Below are 14,356 nucleotides of genomic sequence, written 5' to 3' on the forward strand. Positions count from 1 at the left end.
TGATTTAATTTTCGTGTTTTAATATCTAAGATACGCGGATATATACGCCGATAATCATGCTCTTAATCACTTTTTTACTAATAAATATGTGTTAAGCACTTTATTTAAGAGCCTTCTAATTGTTTGCCTCCAATGCAAGGTTTTTATTTTGGGGTTCTTAAAATATGAGTTTGACAAAGTGATTAAAGAGATAAAATGGGAGAAGACGACTTTGGTGTTGTTACAAGGCGAGAGAGAAGATGAGTTTTGTGTTGCTACAAGTGGAGAGTGAAGATTATATAAACATAAGAAGAAGATACAGAAGAGACATAGACACAAGCATAATTGATCAAAAAAAATAAGCATAAGACACAAGCATATGCGCAGAACCATAACAAGAACATATGACATTAGCCCTGTTCGGAACGAAGACGCTACGTTAAGCGTCCAGCAAACAGAAAAGCACAGTAACAACGGCAATTGACTTCAGATTTCCGGCAACGATGTGAGAGTTTGGACGCTAGCGATTGGCTGTTGATTTAAAGTTTCCGGAAACGATGATGCTTGTTAATTCCAGCGTCCCAAAGCATGTCTAATCTAAAGCTTGAAATGATTACTGCTACAACAGATGGAGAAATGCGCAGAGCCTCTGATGTCGCAACAAAATTAAGGGCTGCAGAATGAGAAAACAAGAACCAACAAAGCTACAACCTTTTAAAACCAAGAAGATAAGTACAAACTACAAACCTAAAGAAAACAAGAACCAACAAAGCTACAACCTTAAAGAAGAATAGTCGTGTACGTCACCAGATTTGGCACCAGACCCATCTCGGGAATTTCGTCGAGCACCTTGTAGGCACTCTCCACATCGTTCTTCTTACACAAAGCTTTCACGAGGAGATTACAAGTGAAGATGTTGGGAGTGATTACAAAAGACTCCTTGTTGTTATAAACATGGACTGTACCAGATCGAATCTCCCGTTCGAGATCAATCACACGTTTTGGAATTATAGAGATGAGAGAGAGGAGGAGACTTCTGTGTCTGACGCGTGTTTCATAAGCGCTGGTTCTTCCTCCTCCTAATTAAGCAAAGCTGCTTAGTTTAAAAGGCAATTTTTTTTTTTTAAATCAAAATTAATTTAAGCAACCCAGTTAAGCAATCCCGATAATCATGCTCTTACTTTGCTTTTCTATGGTTCCCCAAAAAAATGAAAAGATTAGTTGGTTAACAACTCTAAGCTTGGTTCGAACATAAATCTTCTCGTAGGGTCTGACCTTCTCGTTCGCATTAAGGAGAAGATACATCGACAAGGCTCTTCCCTCTCTTGTTGCACGGCCACTTGGATTTACTTGTATATTCCTGATCATCATATGGAATATTTGTTACGTTACCACTACTATATTCTAACTAAAGCAAAAAAGCTTTAGTCTTCAACTAATGTTGGACTCACCAATTCCTTCCTCCCACGGAGAATGTATCAGAGAAGTACGTATCTCCGACCAGCGCGGAGAAACTCCGAATGGTCCAGGTGAACCTCGATTTATCAAAGTTCCTAGCTACAGAGAAAAGTTCTGAACTTTGAAAAGGAGAATGAATAGTCACATCAACACCAAACTCGCAGTGATCTTCATCGTAAAGGTATCCGTTGCTCGGGTCTCTGAAGGTAGCAAGAGGGAGGACCTGAGAGAATCCCCACATCGTTTTGAAAATATTGTATCGCCATGCATACTCATCGTTTTGCGGATTATAACATAGATATATAGATAGATGTCACTTCTATATACACATTGCATGTTTTTTCGGTCTAGGGAGATGTACAGCCCAAAACTTCCTAGTAGTCATAAAAACAAAAGATAGAATGAAAATTAGCAAGAACCTTGGATGAAGTACTTCCTCTCGTTATTTTTGAATACGTAAAATCTGAGATCCGCGAAAACCTCTTGATGTGCTTCAACGAGAGTTGAGTTGTCTATGGCTACATAAAGCGAAATGAACCCTGAACCACTATCCTGCCTGTATCCGTTGGGGTACACAATAAGTGACCTGTATAACAAGATCCATCCAAAAAAATAAAAATTGAATAACATTCGATTCGAACACGAGACTTTGGAGACTATAAACTAATTTTTTTTTTTTTTAATGACAAGAAAGTCCAGTACATCTTCATAAGTTGATATCCAAACCATCTTATATATTAAAACAGAATTCACAACTTTGATTCATGTGTGATTTTTTAAAATGAACCTATATATGGATCTATTCTTAAAAAATCATGTTACATTTAATCTTTAATTTTATCATTTAAATTTTTAAGCCTATCAAAGTAAAATCACGGGTTAGTTTCACCTTAAGTCTCCCCATTATTAACCGATCTTTCTTGATTGTGTGATGACTTTACTTTGCTAAATATAAATCAATGACTTGTGTCTTTAGATTCTGTTACTAAAAGAATATATTAGGTTCATAGATGACCATACGTTTTCAATTCAGTATGATCACGTTCGACCATACTTCATATTCTACTGACAGAGGTTTAGTAACAGTAATCATGCTCGACTCATACTTGAGTTATTGCTCTTTGAATTTTTTGTTAAACTTGGGTTAACCTTATTTGAATGAATCTTCTCTTTGTATTATATGATTCCTTTGATGTACTAAAACACATACATATTTGGAGAAGATGAAGTTGAGTGTATTAAAAAAAAATCAAAAATCAAATACGGATGTATACATTTAACAGTGACATTATTGTTCAAATTTAAAAATATATAATGGTATAATAATCCTATAATTTCGGGATTGTAACAATTTTTGTTAAACAATCATGATAATACCAAAGAAAATCTATTTCAATATTATGCAATATCATTCAAAAAGAGAATATTATGCTTATCCACAATATATTGGTCGTAGATTTTTTTAAAAAAATGGAACTAATGAACCTATTCCTAGAAAATCATGGTACATTTAATCTCTAATCTTATCATTTAAATTTTGGACCTATCAAAAAAATTTATTGGACTATCAATAATTGGATTTAAACAATAAATGATCCATTAGATTTATATATAGTATAAATTAAATTAAATAGATATAATTTAATATTTTAATACTATACCTATATGTTAATTATTTTAATCTTTGTCGATGTTAACTTTTAAAATTATAAAGATTTTTTTTTAAATAACAAAAATTATATTATCTAACAATGATTAATCTTTAATACCTTAAACCAATGAAACACATTTTAAACTAACCCTTTGATGAATCTCTCAGATCATCAAAAGATATAAACTGATTAAACCCCCAGCTAGCTACTGCTCTATTATACCAACTATTAACTGCAATTAAAGAAAAGGAAAACAAAAAAAAAACATTAGTCATGGCGATAAACACACATATCACATTATACTAATTATATATGCTTTGCTTTGCTTACGCTGCCTTTGGACATTATTGAGTTTCCGTTGGTTAACCCGAAGCTTAGCTCGAACATAAACCTTCTCATAGGGTCTGAGTTTCTCCTTCTCGTTAAGTTAGTTAAGAACATGGACATGAACTTTCCCTCCCCCGAGCCTCTACCATTTGGATATACTTGTATATTCCTAATCATCATATTGAATATAGTACTTGTTACTCTAAAATCTAGTAGAGAGCTTTTGTTTTGATTTTAATGTCAGACTCACCAATTTCTTCCTCCAATAGAGAACACATCTGATAGGTAACTATCTTTAAGCAGGGTGGAGAAACCCCGAATGGTCCAGGTGGATGTCGGGTTAAAGAACTTCTCAGTGGCGGAGAAGAGTTCTGAGTTCTCAGCTATAGAAGGAATGATCACATCAACACCAAACTCACAGTGATCTCCATCGTAGAGGTATCCGTTTTTCGGATTTTGAAGGTGTCAACAGGGAGGACCTGAGAGAATCCCCACATTGTTTTGAAGACGTTGAATCTCCGTACAGTAGTATCTGCAGATTACACCAAACAAAGATGATAGATGGTTACTTGTAAGCATAGGCCTGTGATTTTTTTAGGAACCGGCATCACCCAACCGAACCAAAATTATCTGCTTTTGGTACAATTTTGGTTAAAAGTCCGGTTCAATTCGAAGATCTTTTAAAAAAATTGTTATCAGTTTGGCAATCGGTTAGTTTAGTTTTTTAATATTTTTAAAAATTATAACCAAACCATACCAAAATTCCAAACCGAATTAAGCATTAAAATAAAGTAACCGAAAAACCCTAGTTTTTAATCAAAAACTTAAATCGGAATAAATTTTTTTGTTAATATCAGTAGAATTTTCATCAATTGAACTACCTAAATACCAAACTGAATCGAACTAACGAAAACCGAATAAACCTAACAACCTAAACCGGCAGGCCTACTTAAGCACATAATTTATCTTGTTTAAAGATCAAAGTTTATAAAACCTTGGATGGTGAAGTACTTCCTCTCGTTATTGTTGAAGACGTAAAACCTGAGATCTGCTAGAACTTCTTGCTGTGCACCAACGAGAGTGGAGTTGTCGATGGCTACGTAAAGAGAAAGGTACCCTGAACCACTGTCCTTCTTGTTCCCGTTAGGGTACACAACAAGTGTCCTGTAAACACATATTGTTTTTTGAGATTATATTCAATAAATTAAAAATCAGATTACCTAAGACCACCTCCATCGGGGGATTCTTAAGGAGAGTTTCAACCAAAAGTAAAAAAAAAAAAATGAAAAAAGCAAAAAAAAAGAAAAAACCGCGTCTTAAACTGGGCTTTTTAGGATCGGTAAGGAACCCTTACGTGGCAAAACCCTATTCGACCAACCCTTAATTGCTTTCCCTTCCATCGACGATGAACGCTTAATGGAGATGTCCATGAAGTTGAGCGAGGATTTCACCAAGAAGCTGGGATTTTCAGAAGAGGGTGAAGAAATTCGAAAACTCGAGAGATCTTGGAGTAAACTCGAAGATTCCATAGGAAGAGGAAGCAGGAGAGGAAGAAGAGTTCTCGTTTGCTTGTGTAAACGCAGAAGGATCTCCCGATCTCCTTTTCGATCAAACGACGGCGTTTCAGAGACGGACGACGAGGAGATTAACCGGCCGCGTCTTAGAAAAGTGTTAGTGGAATCTCACATTCCAACTGAAAAGGTACGACCTTTATTCAGTTTCTGTGGAAATCTCACATTGCAATTTGTGTCCATGATCATTGTTTCGTAAAGTGTTGTTTTTATATTGTCTTCAGTGTTCGTGTCCACTTTTTATCTTCATTTCTTTTGTAAAGTGTTGTTTTTATATTGTCTTTTGTTGTGTGTTTGTTTGTTATTCAAGTCTCCTGATGATATCCGTATCTCGAAAGGGAATAACGATGATCTTGTTGAGGTTATTATGATCTTTAGCAAAGTTCAAATCTTTTCTCCTTCTTTTGCTTTATATTCAACTTCGAAATCTCTTGTAATCGTTAGGTATCTGGTGAAGTCAGCAGTGTGAGAGATCTCTCATTCAGGTTGTTCTAAGACTTAGAGAGGATGTTTTAGGAGATAGAGGCAGTGTCTCTGCTAGGAATCCTCCTCCTGCAAGATCTGATCATGCCGGTTTCACACTTCCTCCTGTTGTATCTTCTGTTCCAGAATATGCTCTGTAGATTTTGATCAGGACGAGAGACAGGGGAAAGCAGCTGGGAATGGTTTCTTCAGACAGATTCTATGGTTATGAAAGTAGTTTCCCGGTAAGCTCACATTTTGAGGTCTTCTGATTCTCTTGGTGGCCGATGTCATACTCATGTTTTAGTTTAATTCATAAACAGGCAAGAGATCATGGTTTGGTATCAGTCGGGTCCATACTCATATGGAGGGTAAGTTTTGCAAACTACAACAAAGAACTTGGCTTCTTCTTTATCACTTTGTTTCAAATGGTTTAAAACTTTTTTTTCTCGTGTATTAGTTATTGTTTGTCTTCTCAAATACTTGTAAAAATCTAAAACACTTCATTTTTTACCAATTGGTTTAATTTCTTAAAAAAAAAAAATTAAGAACCTCATAGAGGTTCTCCCATTGGACCTTCTCAAAACTAATTACAATATTAAGGGTTCTAAACTATTTAAAGTACACAACTAATAAATAAAATAATTTTAAGAACCCATTAAAGACTCTAACCAATGGAGGTGCTCTAAACATACCAGTTGTATCCACCAACTGCAAAAGGGCGAGACTCGTATCTCTCTGCGTAGTTTGACTTAAGGAGTGTTGAAAGACTCCATCTTGAGAGTGTAAGACGATGGAGGACGATCTCTCAGACCTTTCACTGCGTTTGAAGCTGAAACTTTATAATCACGAGATGAGATCTCTTGATATTTGTCTTCGTAGTTCGCTTCTCCCAGGTTTGGGTTTGGTCCTGCTCCATTCTACTCTGTTTTGAGCCAGAACACATATGTGTCAAACAATGTTTAAAAACTACACAGAGGCTAAAAGATATTAGATGGAAGCAAAAGAGATTGCATACGCTGAAGATTTGTGTTAAAGTCATCAGTGTATTGACGTATGAAGGAACGTGCAGACGCAGATGTGATGAAGAGACAAAACAAGAGAGAAACAATAGAGATGGTGTTTCTGTAGCGACTCGTCATCTTGCAAGAACTTTGTGAATGAAGTATTGAAGTGCGCAGAACAGGAACTAGCGAGACTTGTATCTATATTGAGAGGGCGATGCTTCAAGATGCATTGGGAAGCTAAGGATCAAATGCTGAGATGGACCACTTGGTCTCCAAAAAATCTCAATTAGACCCATCACTTTATTTATTTTTTTGCATTTAAATTTAAATAGAAATCTATGTTAAATAACTGAAAACCTAAAGAGTTAAACATATTTACTAACCTATGCCATTACTATCCAACCCAATATCCGACCCAGATCCAGACCCAAAATCCGACCCAATCTCCTTCTTCTTCCCCCATTTCTTCCCCATTCATAGTTCTTCCACCATAATACAAAATCAAAAATTTCTTATCCCCCATCCACTAATTTTCTCTTTCTTATCTCAAATCGATCAACCCATAATCATGTTTAATCAATTATATCATATCCAGAGTCAATTTTATCTTTTCCATCCGATATCCAAAATAATGAAGAACTAAAAGTATTACTAGTACAACTAGTACAACTCAAACTAGTACAACTTCTACAACTCGAATTAGTACAACTAGTACATATTGAGTATGTCATATTTATTATTTGAAAAATCATTTCTTATGTATCATCACCATGTTCATTCTCACAAAAAAAGATGACATGGCTTTGAGAAATTATGAAATGACATCACTTAATTATGAGATGTATAATAATTTCATATATTTATTGTTTTCGGCATACGAAGATGCTAGAAAAGAGAATGATGTAGAACCAATAAGACATATTGGTCTAATCTACCCCGCATGCATGTGTCAAATATATGAATAGTATATTTTTAATAATATTTTGATTTGAAACTGATACGTTTACAAGTTGTACTAGTTATACTAGTTGTACGATTTTCGGAAAAAGATCATCTTCATCTTTTTGGTCTTGAGGCCAAAAAGCTAGATGCAGAGCCAGAAAATTCTTCAAACATTGTTCTAAAAACGCGAGTCACCGGAAAGAAGAAAAAGATTGGGTTTGATGTATGATTTTTGTGTTTTTTTTTTGCAAATAATTGTTTTAAATCGTAATGAAATAACATAGTTGTACTAGTATTTGAGTTGTACCGTCTGTACATAGTTATACTAGTTTAATCTTTCCCGCTTGCATCTGCCAAAAGATAGTGCATAAGCCATCACGAGTTTGAAAAAAAATACATAAACATTAATATTTGGTATTTGGACTATAACAATAATAGTTTAACAACCGGTTTAACTACAGTAGTACTATTACTAGTTTAATTGTGGCAACACTTGATTGTGTTTTTTCTAGTGCTGGTTAGTAGGTTTTCTCGCCTCAATGTTCATTTTCTTGATATGGAAATGAAAATATTACAAGAAATAGAGCAATTGTAATCACATACACAAGAAGAACATGGTGAAACTTGCATATTTTGATATAAAATATGATATACATATGTTTGTTGTATCTACAAATTTGATTTCAAATAGTTTTTGATTCTTATGTTTGCAAATTCGTACATTTCACTCAGTTTATTATTTAATTATATTTTATATTTAAATTTTTTCCTACAAAAAATAAATCTTCAAAAATTTATGAAGTTTTTAAAAATTATAAAATTTATAATCCCAATACCATCAGTTTTTTTAATATCTATTTTTTAATAAATATTATTTAGTTTTACGTGTTGTATTTACGTACCTAACAAAATTTCTCTTAATTTATCGACTTTGATTTAATGTATTTCAACCAAAAGAAATAGATAACAGGTTACTACACAAAAATATTTAGGAATAGTACAATTAGTACAACAACTTGATTTAATATTCAACCATAATGTTTAAAACATGATACACGTTTAAAATATAATGCACAATATAAAATGAAATAACATAGTTGGACCAGTATTCGAGTTGTACCGGTTTGTACATAGTTGTACTAGTTTTTGAGTTATACCAGTTTGTACATAGTTATATTTGACAGTGAAATCGAAAAAGCTAGTTGTACGACATAAAATTAAAACTTACCTCAGTTGTACCACTTCATTATGTGTACATGTTTGTGCCCCAATAAAATGAAATCATAAATTTTGTTAAAATTCATTTCATGTATGTTTTCCAAAAATTATGTGGACAAAGAAGTTAACAAACCTTAAAAGTATAAGGTAGATCATGCAAACTTATGTGATTGTGTTAGATTTGCAAAAAAAAAAAAAAACCCCATGAAATATCATAAGGAACCTTTATAAATACTTTACAATTTAGCCACTTTATTGATTTTTTTCATATGACATACTCGAAGAAATATTTAAATTTCAGAACCTGAGTAGTTGTACTAGTTATATCAGTATTACTAGTCTGGTTAATACATTTCATAACTGTTTAAATACATTTATGTATGTTTTCCATAAATTATGTAGACAAACAAGTTAATAAACCTTAAAAGTATAAGATAGATCATGTAAACTTATTTGATGGTGTAAGAATTGCTAAAAACAAAACAAAAAACAAAAAAAATCATTAAAAATAAGGAATCTTTCTAAACAGTTACCAGTTTGGTCATTTGATTGTTTTTTTCATATGGAAATACCAAATTGATTTTGTCAATTTTTGAAATGTCAAAGTTGTACCAGTTATACCAGTAATTCCTGTTTAATATATAATAAAATATACCAAATTTTTTATATGTTTAGTTTTAGGAGTTGTACCAATATTTTCACATTATAACTTTGTAAATATATTTTCGATGTTTATATTTCATAATAATATGGTCAATCTAATTAACAAACCTTAAAAGTATAAGGTATCTTAAATAAAATTGATAGTGTAATTTAATAATTTAACAATAATTGAAGAGCCTTAGAAAAAATAGATGAAATTTTATCATCATATGTAAAAAATGATTTAATAGTTGAGTTAATTATAGTAGCTGCAAATTGTACATGAATTATAACATTTATATACCAGTTGTACCAGTTATATTATTTTTAAACATGTATAGTTGTATGAGTTATACTAGTTGTACCTAGTCGAATGAGAGAAGAAAATAATGAAAATCGTGTGGCTCTGAGTTATTTATGCGTCAGATAAAAGAGGGGAGAGGATAGAGAATGAGAGATCTGTGAAAGCGTGTGGCCAAGATTAAAACATAGAAAAGATGATCAATGGCTCTGGTTGGAGTTTCATTAATGGTACTTTTGTAAATATAATATTCCTCTTTTTTTCTCTTAATCCGACGGTTCTGATTTATAGAAAGATTATAAAATCCAATGGTTCATATTATTCATTCATTAAGGATAAAATGATAATTCACAATCACTTGGTCCATACAGATTTTTTTTTGGATGTGTGAGACTCTTTTTTAGCCTTTTGGTCCATTTCAGATTTTAGTCCGGAAGCTAAAGATAATAAATGACAACTGTGGTTGATAAAGAACAATACTTAGGTTCACCCCTAAGGTGAACCTTGAAATTCACCACTTTCCTTATATCCAATAAATTTCTATATATGTAAATAAATAATATATATTAAATTAAAAAGCTAAAATAACTTAAAAATAAACTCTAAACTCTAAATCATAAATCACTAACCTTAATTCTAAACACAAACCCTAAACCAAATCCAAATCCTATACCCTAAATTTTAAACCCAAATCCTAGATCATAAACTCAAATCCTATACCCAAATTCTACACCTTAAACCCTAAATCTAAACCCTAAATCCTAGACCTAAACCCTAAATCCTAGACCCTAAACCCTAAATCCTAACCTAAACTCTAAACCCTAAATCCAAACCGTAAACCCTAAACCCAAACCGTAAACCCTAAACCCAAACTCTAGATCTTAAACTCTAGTTTTGGGTTTAGGGTTTAAGATCTAAAGTTTGGGTTAGGGTTTACGATTTGGGTTTAGGTTTACGGTTGATTTAGGGTTTAGGGTTTGGGTTTAGGATTTAGGGTTTAGGATCTAGGATTTGGGTTTAGATTTAGGGTTTAAGGTGTAGAATTTGGATATAAGGTTTGAGTTTATGATCTATGATTCGGATTTAAAATTTAGGGTAGGATTTGGGTTTAGGTTTAATGGTTTATGATTTAGAGTTTAGGATTTAGTTATTTTTTTTAGTTATTTTAGCTTTTTAATTTAATATATACTGTTTATTTAATATATGGAATTTATTAGATATAAGGAAAGTGGTGAATTTAAGGTTCACCCCTGGGGTGAACCTAAGTATTGTTCGTTGATAAATGCTGTTTTTATTCCCTCGTGTTTTGCATGGCGAATTAAAATTGAAATATCTTTCAAAACCGGCTCTATACCGGACGAGTGGTCAGAACCCCATGTTAATTAATGTTATAAAATTGGTGGTCACAAAACCCATGTGGTTTTTCTACTATTAAAAGCATGATTATAGCTAAAGTAGGTTTAAGGTTTTCTTAATTTTGTTTTTTATCTTTTTTTGTCCAAAAAAAATTAAAAAAGAACCAATCGCGGGCCGCCACGTGTCAGTGGAATCCGCGAACAATACATGAAACTAATAAAAATCAATCCTTATTTAATCACTTTTGTTACCGGACTTTTGCTGATTTGTTGAATCCACCACTATTTTTTTTTTTGTAAAATCCTTTTTAGAAACCACCGATAAAGATGGTCTAATGTCCATCACCTACTAGATTAATCTTTTAGGGGTGGTAATTAATATCTAAATCGTAAATTCGTAATTCTATAGAATGTCATCCATTCCCAATGTTTTAAATTTGAACCCAACTGAATAAAAATGTACTAAACGTATTCTACGGATGCTCTTTTTCTGCAAAGATAATGAGTCAGATGACCAACTCCAATTCATGGGTAAAATAAAATAAAAATCATGCTTCCTTAATTGCCTCAACGTTTGTGTTGAAGTGTTTGCTTTTATGGTGAAGAGATAAAACACTAATATGGTCCTGAAATAGTCAGTTTATAACCAAATGTCCAGTAAGGATTTTGAGTTGCAGTGCTTATGCAAGAAGAGAGATAAGGTTTTGTTCATTTATTTGAAACACAAACACATACCTTTCTTATTATTGTTGGTTGATAATAAAACAAACTTAGAGCTACAAAGTTTCTTAGTTAGAGAATCTAACTAGGGAAATACTTGGTTGAAGAAATTGCCTCCATTTCGACTTCAACTATCAACACATCACCCATGACATAACCTTTCCAAAATCTCTGAGATCATCTAGAGAGATAAACTCATCGTATCCCAACCTAATCCCGGAGTAGTGAACCAATGATCGACTGCAAAACAAAAACAAAAAATCGACAAGGAGACATTCATTAGTCATCGGGGATGTGTCCGTAACGATGATTAATTTTATAGTACCGATGAGCGGATCATGTGCTTACTTGGCCTTTCGATGGTTGTCCACAAGAGCGAGAATATCCTTTGGTTAATAACTCTAAGCCTTGCTCGAACATAAATCTTCTCATTGGGTCTAACTTTCTCGTTCGCATTAAGGATAAGATACATCGACATGGCTCTTCCCGCCCCCGTTGAACGGCCACGTGGATTCACTTGTATATTCCTGTTAATCATATGGAATATCTGTTACTACCACAATACGCTAATTAGTCTTGAACTAGTGTTGGACAGGACTCACTCACCAATTCCTTCCTCCGACCGAGAACGTATTAGAGAGATGCGTATCTCCGACCAGCGTGGAGACCTCTGAATAGTCCAGGTGAACCTCGGGTTAGGGAAATTCCTAGCGACAGTGAAAAGTTCTGAACTTTCAAAGGGAGAATGAACAGTCACATCAACACCAAACTCGCAGTTATCTCCATTGAAGAGGTATCCGTTGCTCGGGTTTCTGAAGGTATCAAGAGGGAGGACCCGAGGGAATCCCCACATCGTTTTGAAAATATTATATCGCCATACATCTGTATCTGCGGATTGAAACAAAGAAGATGTTACTACTATATAGTATATACACATTGCATGTTTCTTGATAGAATGGAAAAATTAGAAAGAACCTTGGACGGTGAAGAAATTCCTCTCGGTCCTTTTGAATACGTAAAACCTGAGATCTGCGAAAACCTCTTGATGCGAAGAAAGGAGAGTCGAGTTGTCTATGGCTAAATAAAGCGAAATGAACCCTGAGCCACTATCCTGCCTGTTCCCGTTGGGATACACAATAAGTGACCTGTATAACAAGATCCATCAAAGGTTTTTAATATGTAATATTCGATTCGGACACGAGATTATGGGACTATAGAAAATTTACTAATTTCATTAAAATTTTTAATAGATTTTCTTTAAACAAATTTTGGAGCTTATATATATTCTTAAAATTTTAAAACAATGGACTGATATTTCACTTTGTTTATGCTTAGAACGGGTTCTAGATCCGGAATAAATAATATCAGAATACCAACATACCAGTTGTATCCACCAACGGGAAAAGGACGAGATTCGTATCTTTCTGTCTCATTTGACTGAAGGAGCGTGTTGAAAGACTCCATTCTGAGAGAGTAAGACATTGGAGGACGGTCTCTCATACCCGTCACTAAGTTTGAAGGTGAGCCTTTATAATCACGTGAATAGATCTCTAGATCATCTTTATTTAAGTAATGCGCTTCTCCCAGGATTGAGTTTGGTTGCGCTCCATTCTTCTCTGTTTGACAAAACAGAGCATTTGAGTAAAATAGAGGAACTGTCTCTATCACACTGTTTGAAAACACACAGCAGAAGCACAGAATCTAAAAGACATTAAAGGATTTCTTGAATATGGGTTCGAATTTAGAGGATAAGATATTGCATGCATACGCTGTAGAATTGTGCTTAGGTCATCAGTGGGTTGTCGTATGAGGGATTGTGCAGAGAAGATGTGATCAAAAGACAAAATAAGAGAAAAACAACATAAATGATGTTGTGTAGTGACTCTTCATCTTTTGAGATTGTATATATGAATGGGAAGTGTAGAGTACAAAGACGTGTGAGACTTATATAGTTGATAGGAGGGATAGGTGATGCAGCTTAGAATTAGGATAATTACCATTTATTTGTATTAGCTTTATTTTAATAGTTTTTTCTATTTTAATTAGGATTAGGGTTTCATAGTTATTATGTTTTCACATATATAGGTTTCTTATGCCTAGAGTTGTATCCAAGTTTTTGATTAATTAATAAAAGTTAAGAGTTTTTTCTATGTTACTTGTTTTCGGTAGATCATTGGTGATCTCAACGAATTTAAAGAAGATATTGATCTTATGCATTCTTAGACTAAATAAAATCTTTATATTATTATAGTTTTCCGTGTATTCTTAGAATCAACGGATATCTAATTCTATCATATAAACCTTCCGCTTCATCAATAGGTGCTTCTGTCAATGCTAATATATTTAAAATTATTACATCATACATGTTGTTACGTTTTTTTTTGAAATATATTGTAATATTTTTAAAGCAGGAAACTGCATGTATATTCGTGTCTATACACGCGAATGCATGCATGAAAAGAGAGAGATCATATGATAATATACTATTTTTTACACAAAAAAGTTTTCCAATTGTTTTTTTTTTGCTAAATAAGTTTTCCAATTGTTGCTATTTATTGGAAAATAATTGTTATCTATTTAATTTATTAAATAAAAATGAATGCCATCATGCACACAGTTAATACACACGTAAAATACAGTTGCTGATCCATGCATACGCGTGCATCTATAATATTCTCACGTTGATTACTGCAAACGCGTGTATATTATTGACAAAATGGGC

At 33.3% G+C, this 14,356-nt stretch overlaps 1 long non-coding RNA gene and 2 pseudogenes across 1 annotated transcript; 1 reads left to right on the forward strand and 2 right to left on the reverse strand.

Annotated features, from left to right (window-relative positions):
* Positions 1-1,845: 1,845 nt before the first annotated feature.
* LOC125594166 lies at positions 1,846-6,604 on the reverse strand (annotated as a pseudogene).
* LOC125594170 lies at positions 5,027-5,943 on the forward strand. Its single transcript, XR_007329754.1, has 3 exons — positions 5,027-5,117; positions 5,432-5,694; positions 5,773-5,943. It is a non-coding gene; the product is annotated as an uncharacterized LOC125594170 (long non-coding RNA).
* A 4,949-nt stretch (positions 6,605-11,553) lies between the features above and the next one.
* LOC111214182 lies at positions 11,554-13,518 on the reverse strand (annotated as a pseudogene).
* Positions 13,519-14,356: the final 838 nt, after the last annotated feature.

The sequence above is a fragment of the Brassica napus genome (genome assembly GCF_020379485.1).
Source record: "Brassica napus cultivar Da-Ae chromosome A3 unlocalized genomic scaffold, Da-Ae chrA03_Random_9, whole genome shotgun sequence".
NCBI lineage: Eukaryota > Viridiplantae > Streptophyta > Magnoliopsida > Brassicales > Brassicaceae > Brassica > Brassica napus.